The sequence below is a fragment of the Aegilops tauschii genome, chromosome 5, assembly GCF_002575655.3.
Source record: "Aegilops tauschii subsp. strangulata cultivar AL8/78 chromosome 5, Aet v6.0, whole genome shotgun sequence".
In the NCBI taxonomy this organism is placed as follows: domain Eukaryota; kingdom Viridiplantae; phylum Streptophyta; class Magnoliopsida; order Poales; family Poaceae; genus Aegilops; species Aegilops tauschii.
In genome coordinates this window covers 322,540,727-322,568,658 of record NC_053039.3, presented here as the reverse complement: position 1 = coordinate 322,568,658, position 27,932 = coordinate 322,540,727, and the positions used below count along the sequence as shown (strand labels likewise).

At 47.0% G+C, this 27,932-nt stretch overlaps 2 long non-coding RNA genes across 3 annotated transcripts; both read right to left on the bottom strand.

Moving 5' to 3' along the window:
• Nucleotides 1-1,174: 1,174 nt before the first annotated feature.
• On the bottom strand, nt 1,175-6,335 carry LOC109754607 (uncharacterized). 2 transcript variants are annotated; one of them, XR_002230742.4, is made up of 4 exons: nt 5,748-6,330; nt 2,430-2,577; nt 2,217-2,308; nt 1,175-1,567 (listed from the first exon to the last, which is right to left on the bottom strand). It is a non-coding gene; the product is annotated as an uncharacterized lncRNA (long non-coding RNA). The 2 variants fall into 2 exon arrangements; XR_005757287.3 differs by having other exon boundaries at nt 2,217-2,577; nt 5,748-6,335.
• Nucleotides 6,336-6,741: 406 nt separating this feature from the next.
• On the bottom strand, nt 6,742-9,822 carry LOC109754624 (uncharacterized). Its single transcript, XR_012184738.1, has 3 exons — nt 9,581-9,822; nt 9,290-9,482; nt 6,742-8,871 (listed from the first exon to the last, which is right to left on the bottom strand). It is a non-coding gene; the product is annotated as an uncharacterized lncRNA (long non-coding RNA).
• Nucleotides 9,823-27,932: the final 18,110 nt, after the last annotated feature.

Below are 27,932 nucleotides of genomic sequence, written 5' to 3'. Positions count from 1 at the left end.
AGTGCCAGTTGTTGTTTTTTACTTCACAGACTATCCCTATCAAACGGAGCAAAACTTTTTGGAGATTTTTTTGGACTAGAAGACAACTTGGGAGCCAAGGAAGCACCTGGGAGGAGGCCCGTGGGGACCACAAGACACCATGGCGCGTAGGAGCCCAGGTGCGCCCTGGTGGGTTGTGGGGCCCACAGGGGTCAACCGCCTCTTTGCTCCATAAATTCCCAAATCTTCTAGAAACCCTAGGGGAGCAGACGAAACACAATTCTAGCCCCCGCAAGTTCTAGAACCACGAGATCCGATCTAACACCATCACGAAGGGGTTCATCATCCTCATTGGTGCCTCTTCGATGATGCGTGATTAGTCCACCATAGACCTACGGGTCAGTAGGCAATAGCTAGATGGCTTCTTCTCTCCTTTTGATTCTCAATACAATGGTCTCTTGAAGATCTATTTGATGTAAACCTTTTTGCGGTGTATTTGTTGGGATCCGATGAACTTTGAGTTTATGATCAGACTATATCCATGAATATTATTTGAGTTTCTTTTATCTCTTATATGCATGATTATTTATAGCCTCGTATTTCTTCCTCGAATCTTTGGTTTAGTTAGGCCAACTAGATCAATTTTTCTTGCCATGGGAAGAGGTGCTTTGTGATGGGTTCGATCTTACGGCGTCCTCACCCAGTGATAGAAGGGGTAGCAAGGCATGTATGTATCGTTGCTATTAAGGATAACAAGATAGGGTCTATTCCTACATGAATAGATCTTGTCTACATCATGTCATCATTCTTATTGCATTACCCCGTTTCTCCATGAACTTAATACACTAGATGCATGTTGGATAGCGGTCGATGTGTGGAGTAATAGTAGTAGATGCAGACAGGAGTCGGCCTACTAATCTTGGACGTGATGCTTATATATTGATCATTGCCTTGGATATCGTCATAATTATTCGATCTTCTATCAATTTCCCAATAGTAATTTGTTTACCCACCGTATGCTATTTTCTCGAGAGAAGCCACTTGTGAAATCTACGGCCCCCGGGTCTATCTTTTATCATATTACTTTCAGATCTATTTTTCACCATATTTGTTTTCAGATCTACTTTTACAAAAACCCAAAAATACTTTGTTGCACTTTTTATTTGCATCTTTTATTTCACATTTTATTCAGATCTATTTATCCAAACACATACAAACCAATCTATCTTTTTACCGATGAGAGATTGACAACCGCTCTTACGCGTTGGGTTGCGAGGATTTGTTCTTTGTGTGCAGGTACCGTTTACATAGTGTTTCTTGGTTCTCCTACTAGATTGATACCTTGGTTTCATAACTGAGGGAAATACCTACCTTAGTTGTACTGCATCATCCCTTCCTCTTTGGGAAAATACCGACGTAGTTTCAAGGCGCATCACCCCTCTAGCGTAATTTTTGCTTCAGTATTTTTTATCTATTCCAAGTCTCCGTAAAATTTCACGTCAATTTGAGCTCCGGAGAATTGCTATCTCTGTTGTCATTGTTTCAGGTCAGATTTCCAGGTGCGGGCAATCTCCCTCCTTTGATATATCTTGAATTTTAAGAGAGAAAAGACATTAGAATTGCATCATATTATGGAATATAACATTGAAATAACCTAAATAATACTCCCCCCATCCCACAATGTAAGATCTTTTTGCAAAAAGCGTCTTACATTGTGGGATGGAGGGAGTATTAGATAATTATGGTGTAAAATGGACGTATCATGTATCATATTAGAGAAATCTAGTGTGACGGCTAGCCTAGATTAGTCACCAGTTGTGTATGCTACAAGTTTATTTGGTGATGTTTTGTACTAATATCAACGTCTACAAGAGGATTGCATATTATTTATAACTAGATGATACCCCGCGCATTGCTGCATGTATGCGCTGAGGGAATGTAAAGATACATATCTACAAATTTAAATACAAATAATTATAAAATATTGAGTAATATAGTATAATAAAGAAAACCATTTGGTAAGCTCCTCATGGATTGCTGCACGTGCACAATGAAATCACATGAAGATCTAATCATAAGGTAACAATTCATCACACCGAAAAATGACGCAAAGAATTACATCAAATTGATCTCAATCATGTAGGAAAACTCATGAGATATTTGTATTGAAGAACAAGGTAGAGGAAAATGCCATCTAGATACTTTTATGAACCCATAGTTCAAGGAGGACTACTCACACATGGTCATGGTGGCAGCGAGGTTTACGAAGATGGCTCCAGCGATGGATCGCCCCTCCGGGAGAGTGCCAAAAAAGGCCTCCAGATTGGATCTTCACGGAATAGAGAGGTGGTAGCGACGGAATATTCCTCAATAAATAAAACTTAAATTCTGGGGGAAATATAAAGGCGTCTGCTCTGCGAGGCAGTGGAGATGTGCCTCCAGGAACCCACCTCGTGGCCTATGGGTTGACCTCATGGGATCGCCGCCTGGGGCCCCTAGGGCACCTCTCTCACTATCTCAGCTGATCCCAACTTTGTATCCTTCTGAAACTTCGCGATGTATTTTTATTTGATTTTTTTGTCCTTGCAAAATTGATTCCTGTCCAAAAATACCATAAAACAACAACTGACTGTGGGCACTGAATTAATATGTTATTCCAGAAAAATATTAAATATTGGTGCCAAAAGTATGCAATTATTATATAAAAGTAGTATGAAACAAGCAAAAACTATAGATATGTTTGAAACGTATCAAATACAAACACTGATTTAGGGAAACTCATGTGCTACATCGTTGGCATCTCGATACTGGACTTACAGATCTTTACATAAGCGATGTCACCAGGGAGAAATCCGAAACCTTGTTGTTGAGGTCCTACTTGACCAATGGTCCATTTGCATCCACGAACCGACACAATTGAGGAGGACAAGTTTGTTGCTTCCTTCATTAAAGTGTTGCGCCATGAACGGATCATCAATGCATTCACATCACCTCTCTCTCTCTCTCTCTCTCTCTCTCTCTCTCTCTCTCTCTCTCTGTAACCACTTCTCCATCCCATGCAACCGATCCAGACCCTCCAAGGTTTTGACCATATATATGCACACTGTCTATATTGAGCTTCAGATTATCACTAGACCATGACGGTGCGCGTTGCTGCACCCGTCTATTTTTCCTATAGAATGGTAGGAATATCTTAAATATATGGATGCATGAGAGAATTAAACTCCTATTTTCGGCGAAACACTTGAATTTCTTATCCATTTCATTTACCCCAACCAACTATTGACCATTTTATGTGACTATTCTTCTATATTTGTTAGGTTATCTTGTCACCAACCATGCCGCAACCACGTCAGAGGTCACTAACATGTATTGAAATATACTCCCTCCGTCCTTGAAAGAGTATATTTCCAACTTTGTTGGAGGGTCAAACTATCTCAAAATTTCATCGAGTTTGTGCAAAAACATGTTAATGCTTGTGAAACCAAATAGGTATATGATGAAAAATATATTTTATCATAAAGCTAACGCTACTAATTTGATGGCATAAATGTTGGTCTATTATTGTATAAATACGGTCAAACATAAAAAAGTTTGACTTTCCAATAAAGTTGGAAGTACACTCTTTTAAGGACGGAGGAAATATATTGCAAAGATAATGCGTTCACATGGTATAGAACAACTTTAGATTCAGCTTTCGTTTTATATTGCAAATATATTGCTATATGACAATTAAGAACAATAGCTATGTATTTTCACATGATTCAAGCATCTTAAAATACTCCCAACAAAAAGTTCAAGTGCACACATAGCAACTGAATCAATACTGAAAGATCCCGTAGTAAATTTATGAAGTCCCGTACATTGAGTCTGCTCAACATGAGACAAAAATAAATATTGCGAATCTTTGCATGTCTTTTCACTTTATACAACCTTAAGTGAACGTCTCACAAAGACTTCAGAGATATAAGAGCATGATTGTAATGATGTTCTCTTGTCAATAACTGCCAACATTCTCAAAAAAGGGAAATATAAGAGCCAAGCAATTTTTCACAAGAGAAAGTGGAAAAAGACGCAAATAACAGAAGCGGGATTACTGTTGCTATAGCCTGCAAGCATGGTTAGATATTCTGTACATGATCCACGTCTCGATTGTCTCGTAAAGAAAAACTTGGATAAGGGAGTACACCTACACCCAGGATTAGGAAGTCCGGTCTTCTATTTGTAATTCTGTAATTTCTCTAGTGTCAATTCCAATTCGAAGCTTTCGTTTTGACTGAGACTGATGAGGTAATATTTGGAGGTTGCATTGCCTATGAATAAATGCCTAGTGAGCCAAAAACAAAGTTCCACTTTTCTACAGCATCACGTCAAACAATGGTAGCCTAGAAAGATAAGATAGAGTGAAAGAAGGAAGTTACTAATAGTAGAAAGATGCATAAAGATACGGAGGAAAAAAAGGACAAGCAATCAAACAACTTTTATCCTACACATTTTCAGCTTGGATAACCTCTGTGCAACCTGTGAACTAAAATAGGGTTATGTCATTTTCCTCAATTTAGCAAAGATGCTTTGTATTCAAAACAATATGTTTTACTGTGCAAAGTAAGGTTGATTACCTCGAGCATAAGTCATGTTCAAATGTTGGGATAATCCCAATGATCACAGACCTGGAGAAACACATAACAAATTTAACAATGTTGACTTTGGCTTGGGTATTCCTCAAGGATTCCCATGCCTGTTACTACAAAATTTCGTAACATCAAACCATTATTGCCCCGTAAAATGTAAAACCATTGATCATTATGGTTCTGCATCACTTTTGTACATTTTCTCTTGTTGTAACATCTAATTTATCCATGATTTAGTTGACCACCAGAATCTACATGAAAATAGTTGGTTGTCTGAAAGCTACATATAGCATATGTCAAGGTTTGTTAAGACGTAATACACCCAGCAATCTGTTTATACATGGATTTGAAACTTGAACCAAACCAGATTGCTTAGCACACACATGAATTGAAAGTCTGAATGCTACATACCGCAGTCAAGTTTGCTAAGCCAAAAAACACCCTACAATATTTGTAACTAAGTAACACCACACCTGCAATTTTTTGGTACGAAATATAAATTCTCCAAAAACTAGTTAGCCATATAATATATAGTACAATTTTTGTCATGCAAGGACTAATGAGCTAAATATTGCAGGTTCACGTTCACCAGTATGACATGGATTCTCCTACTATAAAGTAGGAATTACTTATATACTACTCGTATAACATATGAATATGAATTTGTCTTGCATTACGCTTCCACAAATTGGTTAGTTTTTCTACCTCTTGTTCATTTTACAAATCAGCTACTGTATTGAGCAGATATATTTGCATCGAGTGATCTTTTTGTGAGATTAGTTTCAGTTCATCTCCTTTCAATTTATTTTTTGCACAATCATGATATTAATTAAACTTGTCCATATGTAGCACCAAATCATGGATAAATGGGAGACAAAATCTGAGCAGTAGTGTTCGCTGCTCAATTATCCGCCCACTATAACCACTAAGTATCCTGACATTTATCACTCGAGCACAACTGAGATAAAAAAAGCAGGATAATAAGTAGCCGATGAAGTAGACACAGTCACACAGTATGTGCAGGACATACATTGGTTGTTGAATCCAGAGACGGGAGGCCCACGATGGCGAGAGAGAAGTGACGGTTGAATAGGTGAATTAAAATAAAGCACGAACAGAGAGAATAAAGAAACTCACCAGGAACTTGTAGTGTCGATCTCGCCATATGAGTTGCGTATTGCCAGCGGCGGCACGAAGGAATCAACAATTCTAAAAACGGTAGAAACTACGTAAACATGGCCATAACAGCATCGCGTGCTCCTCTTTTACTGAACCCTAGTACCACGGATTCCAAGCGCGGCCTCGAGTTTTTCTCGTCTCCTTTGTCATCGATGTCAAAAATCTGCATCCGCAACCGTAGAAGTAGGGAAGATAGGGAAGAAGGTGGACAGAACGACGATAGATGCGGCGGCATACCTAAGAGTGGAGCTAGCTTCCATCAGTGCCCACAGTGGCAGTCGCGGCGAACCTATGGCCGATGTTGCCGTAAAAGACAAAACTTGATGTCAAGAGGAATGATGTGGCGTCGCTTGCTTCGCCGGGGAGGGGCCACGGAGGAGAGGATCTGCCGCCGCCGCGCACTTAGGATTCAGGTCATGGACGAGAGGGTGAGGGAGGGGCGCAGACGGAGAAGGGGATGAGTGGATGAGTCGTGACTCGTGGGGTGGAGCATGGAGCGGTCGCTCAGCTTTAGGCCAGTTCTCTTGCTAGCTTTTTCGGGCTTCCAGAATAAGCTGCCTCGTACCCAGCTTATTCCAGAAGCCCAACTAAAATTTTCCTTTTAGAAGCCTATTAGTTAATTCTTAACCACTAGGCTTCTAAAAAAATAAATTAGTTGGGCTTTTAGAATAAACTAGATGACATCCCGCGTGTTGCTGCGGAAACTTGTAGTAGTAAATTTTTTCTTGTAACAATCTGAGACAAAAGTTGTATTTCGGTAGACATGAAAAGGCTCAATGTACGAAAAAGGATAGTACATCATGCCTTGGTAACACACTTAACAATATGCGACATAGTAAATGGAACAAATGTTTTGAAGGAGATCATCCAAAAAAAATACTTTGCTTGCCAAGATGTACAATGCACGACGGACATAAGAATGAGTATTGCACGTATTAGAGTAAAACATGCATTACAATATAACACCAAAATCATTGAATTGGTCGACCAAACACTCCATATTTCTAGAACCATGTGTTAATGGCTAACTTGGAGTTTACATCCACGGGAAGAGATTATTCATAGAGTACCACTGAAAGGAAAGGCACATAAGCTACATATTTTAATCATTAAAGCTAAAAGGGCTTATGAAGGATTAACCGAGAAGTAATGAAAGCAGAGATACCACACTGAAGGTCCCCAATCAAAAAATTACAATACTTGTGTTTACTCCCCAAAGCTCAACCTTGGACCAAAACAAAATAGCAGTATTAACAAAAATCCTACACTTACGGAAAGTGTGCTACGGACTGATTTCACAGGGAGATGTGTCATCCTCTCCACCATGAATTCACCCCTCCTTGATTTTAGCTGACCCCACCCCTTGATTTTAACTGGGCCATGCCAGCCCGTAACTTCCTTTCCGTGAGAAATGGCCAAAGCTGGGCTGGATGGATATGAATGGTCATCAGGCAATGAAAATCATTTACAGAATTGGTAATCATCATAGCATAGTTAACAGAAAATCTGAAAATGGTTTGGAATGCCATATGTCTAAAACAAAACTCATCAAGTCAATTCATCAGTGCCCTTGTTCAATATATATACAACATACTAAATCCCTAGGAAGTATGGGAGATAACAAAAAAAGGAGACAATCATAGAGTGTATGTACTACATAACATATTTGCAGAAAAACATCCAGGCAAGGTGGCCAAATACATCTCCTTAACCTATATAGCTGGAAAAAAAAGTGTGTTGGTTGTCAGGTATAGGTTTATTATATAATAAATCAACCTAATAAATGTAGATCGACATGTACATAGCTAGCCTTTTTGTGTGGAAAATAAACACAGTTAGCCTGATCAAGTGTTGGAAGGGATTACATACGACCTACATTAAACACCGGTGAACAACACGTAATGGTTTGTGACTGATGAAAAGATGTTTATAAGGAATTATATAATGGAGGAACAATTGCAAGTTGCATACAAAAACGTAAGAAACTGGAGGTCACAAAAATGATATATTGCAAAAGTTAAATTGAGGTGCGAAGTTTTTTCTTATTGACATGAACCAAATTTGTGCCACCAAAAAGGATACCTTAGCCTCTTCTTTTTTTATGATGAGAAAGCAGACACCAAATGCAGTACGTTTACAAACATCTCTGCATGAGTTCTATAGTTCTTGGCATGGCAAAATAATATGCGAAAAAATAAGCCAAAATGTGTTATGGAGATAACTACCAAATAAACACCGTCATTGAAAATGCAATTTACTAAGCAAATCTTAAGGTTCTCATGATTTGAGATGGTGTTAAATACTAAAATAGATCCTCGATTTTCAACTTTAACTACAGTGTAGCATTGGAAGATATATTTCCAGCATAAACTTAAGATGTGTAGGTCAAAACATTTGTAACCCTTTAGAGGGAAAGATATACCTGATATAGTGATGGAATGATAAAAGAGGCATGCCTATTGTGATCTGTATAATCCTGATGGTCACTACTTGAGAGAGCGATGGATCAAAAAGCTTTGTCACTATTGCATCAGAACTGGGTAGTAAAGCATGTATGTACATCATGCATGAATCATTAATTACGTTTGTCATTCAAAATAAAAGGCAATGATATAACTCATCAAAACATCTGGTACTGACCAAATAAACAATCGTAAGAGCACTTTGCCTGCATTTTTTTTACTTTTGCTAATTCAGTGCAAATCTGCAATCTGGGTAAAGATAATGAAGAATGTACAAAAGCAACAAAACCAATGGTTGTAAAGCTTTTCTTGTAAACTAAATATGGAAGTATAGAGCGCATTATTTATCCAGGAAAAGTGATAGGGCGGTAAAGCTTTGCCTGTAAACTAAATATGGACAAAAGTTCAGGAGTTATATATAGAGAGATCAATGTTGCCCATGCTCATAAATCATGCAGAATAAGCTTCAGTTGATAGCAGTTACCAGCAAAGTAAGACTACTTTTATTTAGCTTCAGCTGGTAAGAAGAACATTATAGTGCCAATATATATGTTTGTAGCATCAATCATTCCACCTATTTCGTTTTCTAACTCCCAGAACACCATCCAATTACCTGTAACCTGTTTGTAACAAAAGAGTATGCAATAAGCTATAAATTCAAGGGAAAAGAAAAGAATAGATACAAATTAATAGGAGCCCCTTAAAATTCGAAGCACAAATATTATTCAGTTATTAAGGAGTGTGTTTTTTCACGGAAGAGCGGGCACATTCAGAACCTATTCCAAAAGGAACTTATATCTACCTCAGGAAGGGGACGTTGACAGAATATCATCAATTAACCCCCTAATCTAGATTATTTGCCCTGCCTCCCTCAGAAACACATGTCTAGGAATTCCAGTACCAGTTCGCTTCCTCCTATTAAATCCAACCACCTTCGATTCTTGTACATGAAAAAATTGAACGGCAGGAAGAAAGAGTCCATCGATTGGGGATTAAAAGGCTGTAGCAGTGAGCAGCTTATAAGGGAGGAAGGTGTACCTGTAGAGGCATTCAGATTCTCCGAGCATGTGTCCGCGGCGACGCGGTGGTGGCGGCGAGGGATCCAATCTGCCTCGTCCGGCACGCGTCGCACCGGAAGGAGATGAGCGTCGACGGTGGTGGGGAGATTCAACTCGCGTTGACTTATCGGCAGAGAAAATAACGAATCTGGAGATGAAGCACGTACACCCAGCTGTGGTGGTAACGAAGGGAATGGAGAAAATGGTGAGGAAGAAGAAAATCCATCAGGTTCTTTTGGAAAATAGCGTGGGGAAGAAGACAGACGGGCACCTTGCAGATCTCGAGCAGAGGCGCCGGCACAAATTTCTGCAGAACAATATTTAAAGGGTGGACAGTTGCCGGAGGTCTCCACCAGTTTCTTCTACACCTCCATTGTGATGAAGGATACGATCGCTCGCCTGCCCCAATCCGTTTCATGCGCGCATTTGTGGTGGGGAGATTGAGAGTCAGGAGGAGAAGCGGTGAAGATGAGCAGTCTGGGCGATTGACCCCGACGTGCGCCATTAGCAGATGGGCCAACGGCTAGCAGGCCATCCTCGTACATGCCGCACAGCACGGTATGCCAGAAACGAAACACATGACGTGGCAGAGTTGATGATGTGGTGAAACTGCTGAGGTGGATAGGCTGCATGTCAAGAGAAATAAGTTAGTGGGGATGAACTATTTAGGTATTATAGATTAGGTAGGGTGCAGCTTATTGCAGCTTATTCTAGAAGCCACCAAAAGAACTGGCCTTTAACGGGTCCGCGTACGTACCTGTAACCCGAATAAGCCAGAATCTACAGATTTTGTTACAGGAGCAGCTGCCCAATTGACGATGCGCCCGACCCGCAACAATGCTGGCCCGTAAATCTATCTACTGCGGGAAGTGCTGCCAATCGGATGGCCAGGAATGTTCAGAAGCTTGATCGGATGGCTGAAAAGGCGGAATGTCTGAGGAGGCTCCTAAGGTGCACATCTATAATGTTTTAAAATTTGACGGGGCCTTCCATTTTCTTTAACTTTGTGCCTACTGATACGTCGCCAACGTATCTATAATTTTGATTGTTCCATGTTATTATATTATCTATTTTGGATGTTTTATATGCATTAATATGCTATTTTATATTATTTTTTGGACTAACATATTAACTCAAAGCCTAGTGCCAGTTTCTGTTTTTTCCTTTTTTTGAATTTTACAGAAAATGAATATCAAATGGAGTCCATACGGAATACAACTTTCGCGATGGTTTTTCTTGGACCAGAAGACACCCAGGAGACTTGGAGAGGAGGCCAGAAGACCTACGGGGAGGCCACAAGCCCTGGGTGTCGGGGTTCTGGGACCGGGGTGCCCAGACTTGCCTGCCTGCGGCCCGAAGCGTGGCTCCACCAACGGCCTGGTACGGCCCAGCTTCAGCAGCGACAAACCAAGACCCTCGTGAGGGGCCAAGCCTCGCGAGGCAGACAATACCAAGACCTCCCTGGGGGCGGCCTCGCTAGGCCGGCTCCCGAGGAGCTGAGATATCTATGCAGGGGGCACCTCGCGAGGTTCACATGACGTGAGCCGTGACGACCAAGGCCAGGTGGGCGCCAGCGGGCGCAGTGCACCAGTTTCCTCTTTGGTGCTAAAGAGGCAAGCGCAAGCGAGGAGTCCCGAGGCATCAGGCAAAGGTTTCCATATCGATGCAACAAGACCAAGACCAGCAGGACGGCAGGACGGAGGTCACCACGGAGCCCACAATAGCGTCACCACCAGAGCCTTTAGCAGGCGAAGACTACTTTTGTCAGAATAGCTTGTACTAGTTGTCTCCCTTTAAAATTGGCCGTTGTGGGATCCCTTCCAGCCTACATTTGGGAAGAGGACCAAGGCCACTATAAATAGGACCTAGCCACCACCATGGAGGGGATCGATTCAACCCTAACCCCCTCACCAACTCATCTTGGATTAGATCCATTCCATCCTCACATCCACCAGCTCATCGAGCTCAAGAACACCTCTCCTCCTGAGGCGGTTCATCCACTATACTAGTTCATCCTCAGCCCTCGAGGCAATCCACCACCACATTGGAGTAGGGTATTACACCACGCGGTGGCCCGAACCAGTATAAACCTCTGTGTCTCGTGTTCTTTGGGTTCGTCGAGCTAGGCCGTGAGATCATTGAGCGAGCGAGATAGGAAGAGAGTGTTCTTCGTCCGCACCCCAGAGTTCGAACCTCGCAAGGGTTTGCCGGAACCCGTAATCCGACATTTTGGCGCGCCAGGTAGGGGTGCGCCGAAGCTTTCCTCCGTCGATCCACGCTCCACTGCTCCACCGCATCCATGGCTGATGCTCGTCGAGCCCGCGTAGAGCGTCGGGCCGCTCTCAACGCTCGCGTTGCCCAGATGGCGCCCGTTGGCGGGCCTCCCCGTCGCTCTCCATCACTTGCTGCCAACGCCGCCACCGGCCCGCCGGGAAACGAGCAGCAAGCTTCATCGCTGCACCGCCACCCCGTCGCTGACTCCGCCCGGCTCGTTGTCCCACGCTCGCCGCGGGCCCGCGGACACGCAGGCTGCGCTGCTCATGGCGTGTGAGCTCCCGCGCTACCACCCAGTCGACGACCTTTACGAGGACTAGCTGGACCGCATCGCCGAGCTCGTCGGCGCCGCTGGTGAGGGAGTCCTAGATTAGGGGGTCCCCGGGTGTCCGGGCTATGTGGTATGGGCCGGACTGATGGGTCGTGAAGATACAAGATAAAAGGCCTTCCCTAGTGTCCGGATGGGACTCTCCTTTGCGTGGGTGGAAAGCTTAGATCAACTCTTGTAATCCCTATACTCATCAAAGTCAATCAAGTAGGAAGTAGGGTATTACCTCCATCAAGAGGGCCCGAACCTGGGTAAACATCGTGTCCCCCGCCTCCTGTTACCTTCGATCCTCAGATGCATAGTTCGGGACCCCCTACCTGAGATCGGCCGGTTTTGACACCGACATTGGTGCTTTCATTGAGAGTTCCTCTATGCTGACGACAGAAGGTCCGATGGCTCGTTCGATCATCTACAATGATGATGTTTCGGGGGAGACTTTCCCCCCTAGCCAAATTTTCGTATTCGGCGGCTTCGCACTGCGAGCCAACTCGATTGGCCACCTTAAGCAGATTGACAGCTACGCCCCTGGTCATCAGATCAGTTTCGGGAACCTAAATTATGTTGCCGATATTCGAGGAGACTTGATCTTCGAAGGGTTCGTGGCCCCGACCGCCGCTCTGGCCTTAGATCCAGAGCAGACTACCAGGTCCGAAGACGGGAGTTTAGAGCCCGCCGGACTCCCTGCAATTATGGAACTTGCTACCGGGGATCTGGAGGGGACGACGTCATCGGCAAACCCAAAGACGAACCGAGCTCCTCTTGTCGCTAAAGTGCCGGACTCTCCCTCGGGCTCTAAATCTGAATTCTCGAGGTCCGCGTCAAGCGGGCGCGGCCAGGAGGCTCTCACCCCAGTCAGCCCCGCGGACTCTCGCTTCTCTGTCCAATCCTCGCTCCTAAACGAGGCTCTGGACTTAATGTGATCCCTCGCCATTACAGAGGAATCGCTTCTGAATTACGCCCAGCCCGGAATAGGGGCTGAGAGCGGGGAATTTTACGTCCCACCCACCACCCACTTCATAGCCACAGTCGAAGATCTAACCGACATGCTGGACTACGCCTCCGAAGACATCGACGGCATGGACGACGATGCCGGAGACGAACAAGGCCAAGACCCTCCGTTTACCGGACGTTGGACAGCCACCTCCACATACGACGTGTACATGGTGGACACACCCAAAGAGTATGACAGCGAGAAGGATCTGGTTGAGGAAAAGCCTGCTGAAGCACCACCAAAACATCGACGTCAGCGGCGCCGCTCAAAATCGCGTTGCGACAAAGACAGCAATACCGGCACCGAAAGAACAACACCCCGGAGAATGCCGAAGACCCAGAAGCCCCTGTCGAACCAACATCCGAACAGGACGATTGGGAGGATGAGCAAGTTAACCCCGACGATCCTATCGGGAACGAGGACTCGGAGGATAGTAATTACCTACCGATCTCCGAAGAGGATGCGAGCCTCGGCGACAAAGACTTCATCGTACCAGAGGAACCCCTCGAACAAGAGCGCTTTAAGCGCCGGCTAATCGCCGTTGCGAAAAGCCTAAAAAAGAAGCAGCAATAGGTTCAAGCTGAACAGGATTTACTCAATGACAGATGGACTAATGTCTTGGCAGCCGAGGAATACGGCCTCGAACGCCCAACTAAGAGTTACCCAAAGCGCAAGCTACTACCACAATTTGACGACGAGGCCCTGGAGCCAATACCGCCAAAGCACAAAACTGCTGACGAACCCGACCGACCACCACGTGGACGGGACAGACCGGCTACTTATGCCGAACACTAGCCCGCGCCACCCCTCCGTAGAGGCAAGGAGGCAACAGCCCTGGGCTATACCTACGACCTACGCAAGGACCTGGATAATAGAGCCGGTCAGACAAGATCAATCTATGGATCTAGGGGGCGTGCTCCAATGCGAGAGGACGGCCATCAGGCCTGGCGTGATAGGCACAACCTCACCCGGGCCGAAAACCGCATACGGACTTCATCCAAACTGCGTCGCGACATCGCCCGGTACAGAGGCGCCACACACCCCTTATGCTTCACCGACGAAGTGACGGAACATCAGTTCTCAGAAGTGTTTAAACCCGTGAACATTGAATCATACGATGGTACGAGCGATCCCGCGGTATGGATTGAAGATTTTCTTCTCCACATTCACATGGCTCGCGGTGACGACCTCCATGCCATCAAATACCTGCCCCTAAAACTCAAGGGGACAACACGGCATTGGCGGAACAGCCTCCCAAAAAACTCTGTTGGTAGTTGGGAAGAATTGGAAGATGCCTTTAGAGACAAATAAGGTACCTATGTTCGGCCTCCAGACGCCGATGACCTTAGTCAAATAGTCCAGCAACCCGGAGAATCAGCCCGGAAGCTCTGGACCAGGTTCTTAATTAAAAAGAACCAAATTGTGGATTGTCCGGATGCCGAAGCCCTCACAGCCTTTAAACACAGCGTCCGGGTCGAGTGGCTCGCCCGACATCTCGGTCAAGAAAAACCGAAGTCCATGGCAGCCCCTACCGCACTTATGACTCGCTTTTGCGCGGGAGAAGACAGCTGGCTAGCTCGTAGAAGCAATAGCACTAGCGACCCTGGCACCTCCGAGGCCAAGGATGGCAATGGTAAGCCACGACGCAACAAACGCAAGCGTCGAAACAAAAATGAAGATACTGAAGACACGGCGGTCAACGCCGGATTCAGCGGCTCTAAATCCGGTCAGCGAAAGAAGCCATTCAAAGGAAACAAAGATGGTCCATCCAGTTTGGACAGAATACTCGATAGGTCTTGCCAGATTCACGGCAGCCCTGACAAACCTACCAATCATACCAACAGAAATTGTTGGGTCTTTAAGCAGGCCGGTAAGCTAAACACTGAACATAAGGGGAAAGGGCCGCCCAACGAGGGCGATGACGAAGAGCCTCGTCCACCGAACACAGGGGGACAGAAGAAATTTCCTCCCGAGGTCAAAACGGTGAATATGATCTACGTCACTCATATCCCTAAACTGGAGCGCAAGCGCGCCTTAAGGGACGTCTATGCCATAGAGCCAGTCGACCCAAAATTTAACCCATGGTCAGCCTGTCCAATCACTTTCAATCGCAGAGACCATCCGACCAGTATCCGTCACGGAGGTTCGGCCGCATTAGTCCTCGATCCATTATCGACGGATTCCACCTCACGCGAGTCCTTATGGACGGCGGCAGCAGTCTTAACCTGCTTTACCAGGACACTGTCCTTAAAATGGGTATTGATTCGTCAAGAATCAAGCCCACTAAAACCACATTTAAAGGAGTTTTACCCGGCGTAGAGGCCTGTTGCACAGAATCCATTATGCTGGAAGTCGTCTTCGGCTCACCGGATAACTTCCGAAGCGAAGACTTGATCTTCGACATCGCCCCCTTGCGCAGTGGCTATCATGCACTGCTCGGACGAACCGCCTTTGCCCGCTTCAATGCAGTCCCGCATTACGCTTATCTAAAGCTCAAGATGCCCGGACCACGCGGCGTCATAACAATCAATGGAAATACAGAGCGCTCTCTCCGTACTGAGGAGCATACCGCGGCCCTCGCAGCCGAAGTACAGGGTAGGATCATTAAACCGAATACTACATCGGCAGTCAAAGCCCCGAACACTGTCAAACGAGTCCGGTCTACCCTGCAGAATGGAAGTCTGGCTCGTTCAGAGCTACACTAGTAATTCAGCCTCCGTCAAGGCCTCAACCTGACAGCGGCATACGTACCGCGTGTACATCACTACGCACTAAAGATACCATGGGCAAGGATGGAGGCCTACCAACAATAAGGTCCACAATACAGTTTGACCCTATCCGAACCCTCATATTTCTCTCTTTCCTCTTCTCTTTATTTTTCAGGTTCTTTACAACCCATATCACCTTTTGATGGTACTAAGGGCCCTTTTTCTAGGCCCCTTATAAATACTAGATCGTTGATCCTCTCAAAGGATCATACACCAAGGCGAAAAGCAGCACAGACGTGCGGCATAGTGTCCAAATGATCTTCAAGATCATCTTTTTAATTTTAGGGCCTGTATACAGGTTTCCCTTGTCCTCGGCATGTAAAATAGCCGTGATGCTTATCGCATCTCCTGTAAAAACACGTTTTGACGTACCAATCAGACTATAATGGAAACAGTGTCGCCCAACCCTGTTCGGTATTGGCTCATCTTTTAATCCATTTTTCCACTTCATGTCCGAATTGACATATACACCTTGGTACGACTTAAATCGCCAGGGGCTCTATTCAAGCCATATATATATATCTTCCACAATATAAAGTCTGAATACTCTGAGAGTACACTTCGGCGTCCCGAATACTACATTATATGCATCAGCTCTGAATCACGTCTTTGGTCAATAGTTGGGTTGCCCGGCTCTTGTGCTTGCTGATACGTCTCCAACATATCTATAATTTTGATTGCTCCATGCTATATTATGTACTGTTTTGGACATTATTGGGCTTTATTATTCACTTTTATATTATTTTTGGGACTAACCTATTAACCGGAGGCCCAGCCCAGAATTGCTATTTTTTTTCCTATTTCAGAGTTTCGCAGAAAAGGAATATCAAATGGAGTCCAAACGGAATGAAACCTTCGGGAACGTGATTTTTAGGAAGATTATGATCCAGGAGACTTGGACCCTATGTCAAGAAACAAAAGAGGAGGCCATGAGGTAGGGGGGCGCGCCTACCCCCCCAGGGCGCGCCCTCCACCCTCGTGGGCCCCCTGTTGCTCCACCGACGTACTCCTTCCTCCTATATATACCTACGTACCCCCAAACGATCAAAGACGGAGCCAAAAACCTAATTCCACCGCCGCAACCTTCTGTACCCACAAGATCCCATCTTGGGGCCTGTTCCGGAGCTCCGCTAGAGGGGGCATCCATCATGGAGGGCTTCTACATCATCATCATAGCCTCTCCGATGAAGTGTGAGTAGTTTACCTTAGACCTTCGGGTCCATGGTTAATAGCTAGATGGCTTCTTCTCTCTTTTTGGATCTCAATACAATGTTCTCCCCCTCTCTTGTGGAGATCTATTCGATGTAATCTTCATTTTGCGGTGTGTTTGTTGAGACCGATGAATTGTGGGTTTATGATCAAGATTATCTATGAACAATATTTGAATCTTCTCTGAATTCTTTTATGTATGATTGGTTATCTTTGAAAGTCTCTTCGAATTATCAGTTTGGTTTGGCCTACTAGATTGATCTTTCTTGCAATGGGAGAAGTGCTTAGCTTTGGGTTCAATCTTGCGGTGTCCTTTCCCAGTGACAGTAGGGGCAGCAAGGCACGTATTGTATTGTTGCCATCGAGGATAACAAGATGGGGTTTTTATCATATTGCATGAATTTATCCCTCTACATCATGTCATCTTGCTTAAGGCGTTACTCTATTTTCATGAACTGAATACTCTAGATGCATGCTGGATAGCGGTCGATGAGTGGAGTAATAGTAGTAGATGCAGGCAGGAGTCGGTCTACTTGTCTCGGACGTGATGCCTATATACATGATCATACCTAGATATTCTCATAACTATGCTCAATTCTGTCAATTGCTCAACATCAATTCGTTCACCCACCGTAAAATACTTATGCTCTTGAGAGAAGCCACTAGTGAAACCTATGGCCCCCGGGTCTATCTTCATCATATTAATCTTCCAACACTTAGTTATTTCCTTTGCTTTTTACTTTGCTTTTATTTTACTTTGCATCTTTATCACAAAATTACCAAAAATATTATCCTATCGTATCTATCAGATCTCACTCTCGTAAGTGACCGTGAAGTTATTGACAACCCCTTATCGCGTTGGTTGCAAGGATTTATTTGTTTTGTGTAGGTGCGAGGGACTCGCGCGTAGCCTCCTACTGGATTGATACCTTGGTTCTCAAAAACTGAGGGAAATACTTACGCTACTTTGCTGCATCACCCTTTCCTCTTCAAGGGAAAACCAATGCAGTGCTCAAGAGGTAGCACTTGCTACCTTACATTCCGTTTTCGGCTAAGGCAGTAAAGGGAGAACCACTGCGATTGTGTTTCCGGCTGGCCCGGTCAAACACCTCAGTAGAGAAAGCCGAAAACTGACTGTCGTGATGCGGCAAGAGCTAGTCAGCAATTCGGTGACCTACTAAATCTCTAGCGATTTCTTCCATATTACACGAAGGTCTGGCTTTTGCCAGTCACGTGCTTAAGGCATCCAAGTTCGGATAGCCGCACACGCACTAGGGGCTATCTCACAGTCCCAATATCAAACTCCTATGGCTAAGTGAGAATGATAAAGCCGCATAGTCCGATTGCCTGGTTCGCCGCACTAACACCTCCTTCACGGACAAAGATGTTGGGTCAAGTGTGGTTACGTGCCATCCCGAACACCCCCGTAGTATCTACGTGGGGGCTGAAGCCGACGACTGGCAAAGTCTCAGTAATAAAAATGGCCGCACAGGAGGAAAAACACTTTAACATAAACAACATAAATATATTACAAAATCATTGGTTTATACACCGTCTGGGCAGTTCAGATACATTTACTCAAACATTATATCCTTCGAACATTAACCCTCTATCAAATGGGCACCCTCAAGGACGTCTTCGAAGTAGCGCTCCGGCTTGCGGTGGTCCTTGCCTCCGGGTGGACCCTCAATGGCTACGTCGGCAACCTTCATCTTTGCCCAGTGCATCTTGACATGGGCAAAGGCCATCCGTGCACCTTCTATGCACGCCGAGCGCTTGACAGCGTCAACTCGGGGCAAGGCATCGCCGAGCCGCTTGACCAAACCGAAGTAGTTGCTCGAAATGGGTCCGGCTGGCCACAGCCGGACTATAAGGTCCTTCATGGCCAATCCGGGCATTCTATGCAGCTCCGCCAGCTGCATCATCTGGTTGTTTAGCAGCGCTGGCCGCTCTGGCGCCAGGTACTATGACCAGAAGAGCTTGTCCGTCGTGTTCCCTTCTTGGGCCCGGAAATACTGTGTGGCGTCGGCTGCACTCCTTGGGAGATCCGCAAAAGCGTCTGGAGCACTCCATAGTCGATTCAGCAAAGCAGACCTTCGACCTCCAAATATACTCTGTAAAAGAAAAGGCTTACCAACCGCTATCTGTCTGGCTTGCTTGATCTCCTCGCAAGCCTCTCGGGACTCGCCCCGTGCATCCTTCGCCTCTTGAAGAGCCTTGTTGAGTTCGGCCGCTTGCGCTTTATTACTCTCCTCTAACGCCTCGCACTTGTTGGCGGCGTCTTGAAGCACCTGTTCCACTTCGGTCACTTGCCCCTCATACTTGCGATGGGTGACCTGCTTGGCCTCTAAATCCGCAGCCGCTTTGTCAGCGGTCGCTTTGCTTGCTTGCGCCTCCTTTTTGGCTTCAGCAAGAGCACTCTTGAGGGCCCTGACCTCGGTCGCGTTCCCTACAATCATATACATAGCAGCACATGAGCGGAAACTCTGAGTTTGCATTATAACTTAGTCTTGTAAGGGGTCTTTTAAAAGCATACCTTGGGTCTCATCGAACCGCTTGTTAATGCGGTCGATCTCATCGTCAACCAGCTTTAGTTTCCCCTGGAGTTCGGAAACTTCAGCGTCCTTGGCTGCAGCCGCCAACATTGAAGCATGTTTGCCAAAATAGTTAACGGTGTTATCTCCTGCGAATTTTGATCCTCTGTCCGGCTCCTTTTTCCAAAGAACCGAACAGAGTCTCAGGGGCTACTGTCTATATACATGCATATTCTTCCAATGCGAAAAGTGGCTAAGCATATTATTGCACATACCTCAAAGCCTGTTAATAGGCTAGTGAAAGCTTCATTCAGTCCGCTTTTGGCGGACTAAACCTTCTTAACTACCGTACCCATCGAGGTATGGTGCTCTTCCACGGCAGAAGCACGTCGAAGTGCTTCCCTCAGCATATCCGGCGCCTCCGGATTGATAGAGGTCGCCGGTGGAGTCGGCACTCCCCCCTCCCTTAAAGGGGGCTGCTCGCTCAACACCGGAGCCATGTGAGTCTCCGGAGTTGTATTCGGCTGGGGGCCGGACTGATCCAGGCCCCGTCATCAGTTTCCATGGGGGTTGTGCCCCCCATGTTTCCGGCAGCCGAGGCATTACCCTCTGCCGCCGTTTCAGCGGCCTTCCACACCTCTCCCTGGCCTGGAAAGGTCCTTTGGGAAAACACCTTGGTGTCATCCGCGGCGTGTGGCGGAGAGGCTCGCGGAGGCGTTTCACTCTCCATCATCTCCGGCGCCAGTGAATTCCCCGAAGACAACGATGGTTTGGGGAGATCACGGGCCGGACTGAAATACGCAAATGATATGTTATCCTACAATTTGTAAAAAGTCGGATATATGTATGGTATCTTTGAATACTTACGATTCAGCCGGGGCTTCGGCCTGAGGCGCCGTTTGGGGATGACTTCGGTACCCGAATCCGAATCGTCCGAAAGGGAGATCTTCCCCTTCTTGGACGCCTCCGCCTCTAGGTCCACGGATGCCGCCCTTTTCTTCTCCCCCTCTTTAAGGGGAGAATTGCTCTCCTCCTCTCCCTCTTCGTCTTCATCTCCCTCGTGGGAGGAGAGAGCTTCGGTATCTTCAGACGTAATATCCGAGGTACCTTTATGGCGGAGGCCACTTCTGGCCTCCTTGCCCTTCTTCTTGGCCTTCTTCTCCGGCGCCTGGTACGGCGCCGGAACCAACATCTTCATCAGAAGAGGAATAGCCGGGTCTTCGGGTAGTGGAGCCGGGCACTGGATCCGCTCTGCCTTTTTCGTCCAGCCCTGAAAGATAAGGGGAAGGCTCAACATGCTCCTTGGATCTACAAGTTGAGGATATGTTTGGAAATCTGAAAAACTTACTAGAGTAGCCGGATGAGTGCAGCCGAGGCCGAGATCTTCGGTCGTTTTCGGCCATGACTTCTGGGCCTTGAAAAGTAGCTTCCAAATATCTTCGTGCTTTGTGCCGAAGAACTGCTGCAAGGTCCGGGGACTGGCTGGATCGAACTCCCACATATGGAGAGTCCGGCGCTGGCAGGGGAGAATCCAGCGAAAAAGCATCACCTGGATCACGACGGCAAGATTGGTATTCTTCTCCATCATACTCTTGACCCGCTTCTGCAGCGTCATCACCTCGTCGGACGACGCCCAGTCCAGGCCCTTTTTGATCCATGATGTAAGCCGCATTGGGGGCCCGGATTTGAACTCAGGGGTGGCGGTCCATGTGGGGTCGCGAGGTTCTGTGATGTAGAACCACTCCTGTTGCCATCCCTTCACGGTCTCTACGAAGGTTCCCTTTGGCCAGGCGACATTGGGGAGCTTGCTCACCATGGCGCCGCCACACTCCGCGTGTTGACCATTGACATCTTTCGGCTTCACATTGAAGACCTTGAGCCATAGGCCAAAGTGGGGGGGAATGCGGAGAAATGCATCATACACGACGATGAATGCTGAGATGTTGAGGAAGGAATTCGGGGCCAAATCTTGGAAGTCTAGCCCGTAATAGAACATGAGCCCACGGACGAAAGGGTGGAGCGGAAACCCTGGCCCACAAAGAAAGTGGGGGATGAATACTACCCTCTCATTGGGCTCCGGGGCGGGAATGATCTGCCTTTTGGCAGGGAGCCGGTGAGCGATTTCCGCGGCTAAGTACCCCACTCCTCGGAGTTCCTTGATATTCCCCTCCGTGACGGAGGAGGCCATCCATTTGCCATGCGCTCCAGATCCGGACATGGCTGGAGTAATTGGTGGTGAAGGGAAAGCTTGAAACTTGGGCGCTGGAGCTCAAGGACGGAAGGGCTGAGGAGGAAGAAGGCGTGGGGTAAAAAGAAGGATCCTTATCTTCTTATAAACGCAGTGGATATCAAGCGTCCCCCCACGAGCCTTAAAACTCGCCTATTCCCAAGGGGTCGTGCAAACGGCACGATTGGGATTACCCAAACCCGTATGAATGAGAATCCTGCAATAAGGGGACACGATCTCTGCTTTGACAAGACGTGCCAATGAAGACCGCGCCTTGAAACGTGAAGCGGGAGGCTGAAAAACGATTCAACATAATAATAAGGTCGGAACATAACGTCTCACCGGAAAAGCTGTCAGTAGACGTGACTTGTTTAAACATTTTGCCCTTGTGGTTCCGAGTTGTAACTATTATACAGAGCCAGATATAGTTCTTTTGATCAACTACTTTGAAGTATTCGGAGGAGGAACCCGCGTTGCAATACCGAAGACAATCTGCGCGCCGAACACATCGTCATTGAAGCGTGGTTCAGGGGCTACTGAGGGAGTCCTGGATTAGGGGGTCCCCGGGCGTCCGGGCTATGTGGTATGGGCCGGACTGATGGGCCGTGAAGATACAAGATAGAAGGCCTTCCCCCGTGTCCGGATGGGACTCTCCTTTGCGTGGGTGGCAAGCTTGGCGTTCGGATATGAAGATTCCTTTCTCTGTAAACCGACTCTGTACAACCCTAGGCCCCCCGGTGTCTATATAAACCAGAGGGTTTAGTCCGTAGAGGGAGGATAAATCATACAGGCTAGACATCTAGGGCTTAGCCATTACGATCTCGAGGTAGATCAACTCTTGTAACCCCTATACTCATCAAAGTCAATCAAGCAGGAAGTAGGGTATTACCTCCATCAAGAGGGCCCGAACCTGGGTAAACATCGTGTCCCCCACCTCCTGTTACCTTCGATCCTCAGACACACAGTTCGGGACCCCCTACCTGAGATCGGCCGGTTTTGACACCGACAGCTGGGGGCTCTCCTACACCATCCCTCTCGCTGCCACGTCCGCCTCCTGCTGCGGGCGACGTGGCCCACGGAGCGCCTCCACCACCTCCACATCAAGACGTCGCCCTTGCACCAAGACGCGCGGCCCTGCGGCGCGACCCACCATGCAGGGCACCCGCGCGTGAAGAAGGAAGCTGCCGAGAAATCCCGCGGCCCCAAGAAGATGCTCCTGCACTCCCCGCACCACCATGTCAAGATCGCGCGCCACCTGCAGCGGCGGCGCGTGGGTAAAGACCAGGCTCCACCTCCACGACGGGCTCTAGTTAACATGGCAGGCTGTCGAGCCTTCACCCCGAGCTGCGCAGCATTGTCTGGCCCGGCAAGTTCAAGCCCAACCTGCCTCCGCGCTACGACAGCACCCCCGACCCTGCTGAGTTCTTGCAGCTCTACGAGCTGAGCACCGAGGCGGCCAACGGCGACGAGAAAGTCATGGCGAACTAGTTTCCCATCGCCCTCAAAGATGGTGCGCGCTCGTGGCTCCTGAACTTGACCGCAGGATCGATCTCCTCCTGGGGCGAGATGCACGAGCGTTTCGTCGCCAACTTCCAGGGCACTCGCGACCGCCCGCCGACCGCGGGTGACCTGCGGCGCATCAAGCAGCAGCCGGGGGAAACCCTGCAGAAGTACATCCAGTGCTTCAACAGTGTTCGCCTCAAGATCCCCAAGGTAACAGACGAGGCCATCATCTCAGCATTCTCTAATGGCGTCCGCGATGTCAAGATGAAGGAGGAGCTCGCCATCCACGAGGACCTATGCACGGCTCTGGAGATGTTCAACATGGTGACCAAGTGCGCGAGAGCTGAGGAGGGACACCTCTCCCTCCTCGAGCTTCCAGCTGCTGACCCTGAAGGCAAGAAGGCCAAGACCAAGGACGTGAAGCGCAAGGGGGCGGCCGTGCTCGCGGCTGAACCGGAGATGAAGCGTGGCCGGGACCACCCAGAGTCATCCAAGGGCAGCCACCTGTTCTGTGCCTTCCACAACGTACACAGCCACAACACCATAGATTGTCAGGAGCTCAGGGCCATCCGCGACGGGCGCTTTGGTCGGCGCCCCGAGCACAGCGCCCTAGGCTACGACCGTGGAGGAGGCCGAACTGGAGGGCGCTGGGACGACTGCGGCCCCCGTCAGGAGTGGCGCGATCAGCCTCGTGAGGACCGCTGGCATGACCAGTGATAACCCACAAGTATAGGGGATCACAACAGTTTTCGAGGGTAGAGTATTCAACCCAAATTTATAGATTCAACACAAGTGGAGCCAAAGAATATTTGAAGGTATTAGAAGCTGAGTTGTCAATTCAACCACACCTGGAGATTAATTATCTGCAGCAAGGTGACCAGTAGCAAAGTAGTTTGATAGTTTTGATAATAGTGACAACATCAATAGTAACAGTAACAGTGATAGCCGTAATTTTGTAGCAAGTGTAACAGTGATGATAGCAGTAGTAACTTAGCAGAAACAATATAAGATAAATTCATATGCATTGGATCGGTGACTTGTTGGATGATATTCATCACGAGACAGTTATAACCTAGGGCGATACGGCACTAGCTCCAGTTCATCGATGTGTATTCCGTAAATAGTCATACGTGCTTTATTAAAAGAACTTGCATGGCATCTTTTGTCCTACCCTCCCGTGGTAGCGGGGTCCATATTGGAAACTAAGGGATATTAAGGCCTCCTTTTAATAGAGAACCGGAACAAAGCATTAACACATAGTGAATACATGAACTCCTCAAACTACGATCATCTCCGAGAGTGGGCCCGGTTGTTGTCACTTCGGGGTTGTCAGATCATAAAAGTAGTAGGTGACTATAACTTGCAAGATCAGATCTAAAACATGGATATAAGATGAATTCATAAATGGTTCAGATCTGATTTCATTGCACCCGGGCCCAAAGTGACAAGCATTAAGCATAGCAAAGTCATAGCAACATCAATCTAAGAACATAGTGGATACTAGGGATCAGGCCTTAACAAAACTAACTCGATTACATGATGAATCTCATCCAACTCCTCACCGACCAGTGAGCCTACGAAGGAATTACTCACTCCCTGTGGGGAGCATCATGGAATTGGCGATGGAGATTGGTTGCTGTTGACGAAGAATGAAGATCCCCCTCTCCGGAGCCCCAAACGGACTCCAGATCTTCCCTCCCGAGGAAGAACAGGGCTTGGCAGCGGCTCCGTCTCATAGATCATGATAATTCTTTCTCTCTAATTTTCTGGAATAATGTGAATTTATAGTATCAGGGGGGTCGTCAGTGGGGCCACCAGGTGGGTACAAACCACCTGGGCGCGCCAGGAGAGGGGGGCGCGCCCTGGTGGGTTGTGCCCACCCAGGTGCCCCTCTCCGGTAGGTCTTGGCTCCAAAAATTCTTATTATTGATATAAAAAATCCTTGCAAAGTTTCATTCTTTTATTTCTACACAAAAACAACACCATGGTAGTTCTACTGAAAACAGCGTCAGTCCGGGGTTAGTTTCATTCAAATCATGCAAATTAGAGTCCAAAACAAGAGGAAAAGCGTGAGAGAAAGTAGATACGTTGGAGACGTATCAACTCCCCCAAGCTTAAACCTTTGCTTGTCCTCAAGCAATTCAGTTGATAAACTGAAAGTGAGAAAGAAAAAATTTTACGAACTCTTTTGCTCTTGTTTGCATAAATAAGCTTAAACAACACCCATGTTTTCAGCCAACATTATAACTAACCATGTCAACAATAATATTTAAAGATTATAATGATTCATATCAATGACATAATCAGCTAGCGAGAAAAAATAAGATATCTCAAATAGCAACACGTTGTCAAAACAACCATGATATAATATGACAATAGTGGTATCTCGCTAGCCCTTTCTGAGACCGCAAAACATAAATGCAGAGCACCTCCAAAGTTCAAGCAGTGACTAAACATTATAATTCATGGTAGAAAAGATCTACTCATGATGCACCCAACATTAGCTACACATAATGCATAAATCATGACCATTGTGCTCTACTCAGTTTCTGGCGCTTGTTTATTAGAAGGTGGTGACACAACATAAAAGTAAATAGATAGTCCCTTCACAGAGGGAAGTAGTGATTTGCAAAGGTGCCAGAGCTCAAGTTTAAAACAGAGATAAATAATATTTTGAGACATGCACCCTTCTTATTCACTTCACGACCATCAGTTATCAACATCTTCCATGCTAAGCACGCTAGTGGCGGTTCCCAAGCAATAAAAGTAAAGGTTTTGACTCCATTGGGAGTTTTTGTTTGATTATTTAAGAGATTAACTCTTTTCACTTTTGCAGTTTGGGACTGGGTGTCGGTGTCAAAACCGGCAGATCTCGGGTAGGGGGTCCCGAACTGTGCGTCTAAGGCGGATGGTAACAGGAGGCGGGGGACACGATGTTTACCCAGGTTCGGGCCCTCTCGATGGAGGTAATACCCTACTTCCTGCTTGATTGATCTTGATGATATGAGTATTACAAGAGTTGATCTACCACGAGATCGTAGAGGCTAAACCCTAGAAGCTAGCCTATGGTATGATTGTTGTTGTCCTACGGACTAAACCCTCCGGTTTATATAGACACCGGAGGGGGCTAGGGTTACACAGAGTCGGTTACAAGGGAGGAGATCTACATATCCGTATTGCCAAGCTTGCCTTTCACGCCAAGGAGAGTCCCATCCGGACACGGGTCGAAATCTTCAATCTTGTATCTGCATAGTCCAACGCGCATCCGGCTATCCGAGGACCCCTTAATCCAGGACTCCATCAGTAGCCCCTGAACCAGGCTTCAATGACGACGAGTCCAGCGCGCAGATTGTCTTTGGCATTGCAAGGCGGGTTCCTCCTCCGAATACTCCATAGAAGATTTTGAACACAAGGATAGTGTCTGGCTCTGCAAAACAAATTCCACATACCACCGTAGAGAGAATACTATTTCCACAAATCTAATCTGCCGACGCATTTTGCAGCATGACATCACACCACGACCCGGTCATTTTTTCGAACCGTTTTTCACAACCAGCCACTGCACCTATCGCGAGGCGGTTTCCTTGGCACGTCTTGTCGAAGCAGAGATCGTGTCCCCTTATCGCGGGATTCTCCTCAATACGGGTGTGGGTAACCCAACCGCGCCATCAATTATGGTGCTTGGGGAATAAGAGGTTTTACCGGGTGAGTGGGGAGGCGCATCGCCTCTTCCGCTCTTATAAAGGGACAAGGATTCACTCTTTTCACCCACGCCTTCTTCCCGATTCATTCCCTTCTGCTCAAGCTCCAGCGCCCAAGCGTTCATCTTCTCTGCCCACAAAAGGTCTTCTGAAGATGTCCGGATCCGGAGCAGGAGGCAAATGGATGGCCTCTATCGTCCGAGAGAAGGATATCAAAAAGCTTCGGGAGGCCGGGTACCTGGCCAAGAAAATCAGCCACCGTCTCCCGACGGCGGGACAGATCGTCCCTACTCCGGAACCCCACGAGAGGGTTGTATTCCTCCCTCACTTTGTCCGCGGGCTAGGGTTTCCCCTTCACCCATTCGTTCGTGGCATCATGTATTATTATGGGATCGATCTTCACGATCTGTCCCCTAATTCCTTCCTCAACATCTCGGCATTCATTGTCGTGTGCGAGGATTTTCTCCGCATTTCGCTGCACTTCGGTTTATGGCTGAAGATTTTTAATGTGAAGCCCTAGGTGGTGGGCGGCGAGCACGCCGAGTGCGGGGGCGCTATGGTGAGCAAGATGCCCAACATCATATGGCCAACGGGAACTGTCGTGGAATTGTCACGGCAGATGTCCTTAGGGTGAGGACTTAGTCGTGAGGCCAACGCATCTATGTAGTAGCTTGAGAGGGGTTGAGCGGAATCGAGAGACGCAACACAAGACGAGGATTTAGACAGCTTCAGGCCCCGGGAAACATCATCCGGTAACAACGCTACATGTTGTTTGAGGCTAGGTCTCATTATGATCACGAGGGAGTCGCCGGTAAACTGGCTCTTTGTGTCTAGCCCTAAGATTGTTTCTTGTTGCTTGTCTCTTGTCCCTCTTTGGGGAGCCCTGCCCCTCCTTATGTAAGTTGAAGGGGCGGGTTACATGTGGAGTCCCACTAGGATTAGGACTAGTCTATCTCTAATTCAAACCGGATACAAGTCCTGGTCTTAACTCCTTGTAAGGTAAATATTCCTCATGCCTTTCCTCTTAAACCGGCCCACCATAGTATGAACCGGCCTTCATGAACCGCCCGTTGGGCCACCGGGTCTTA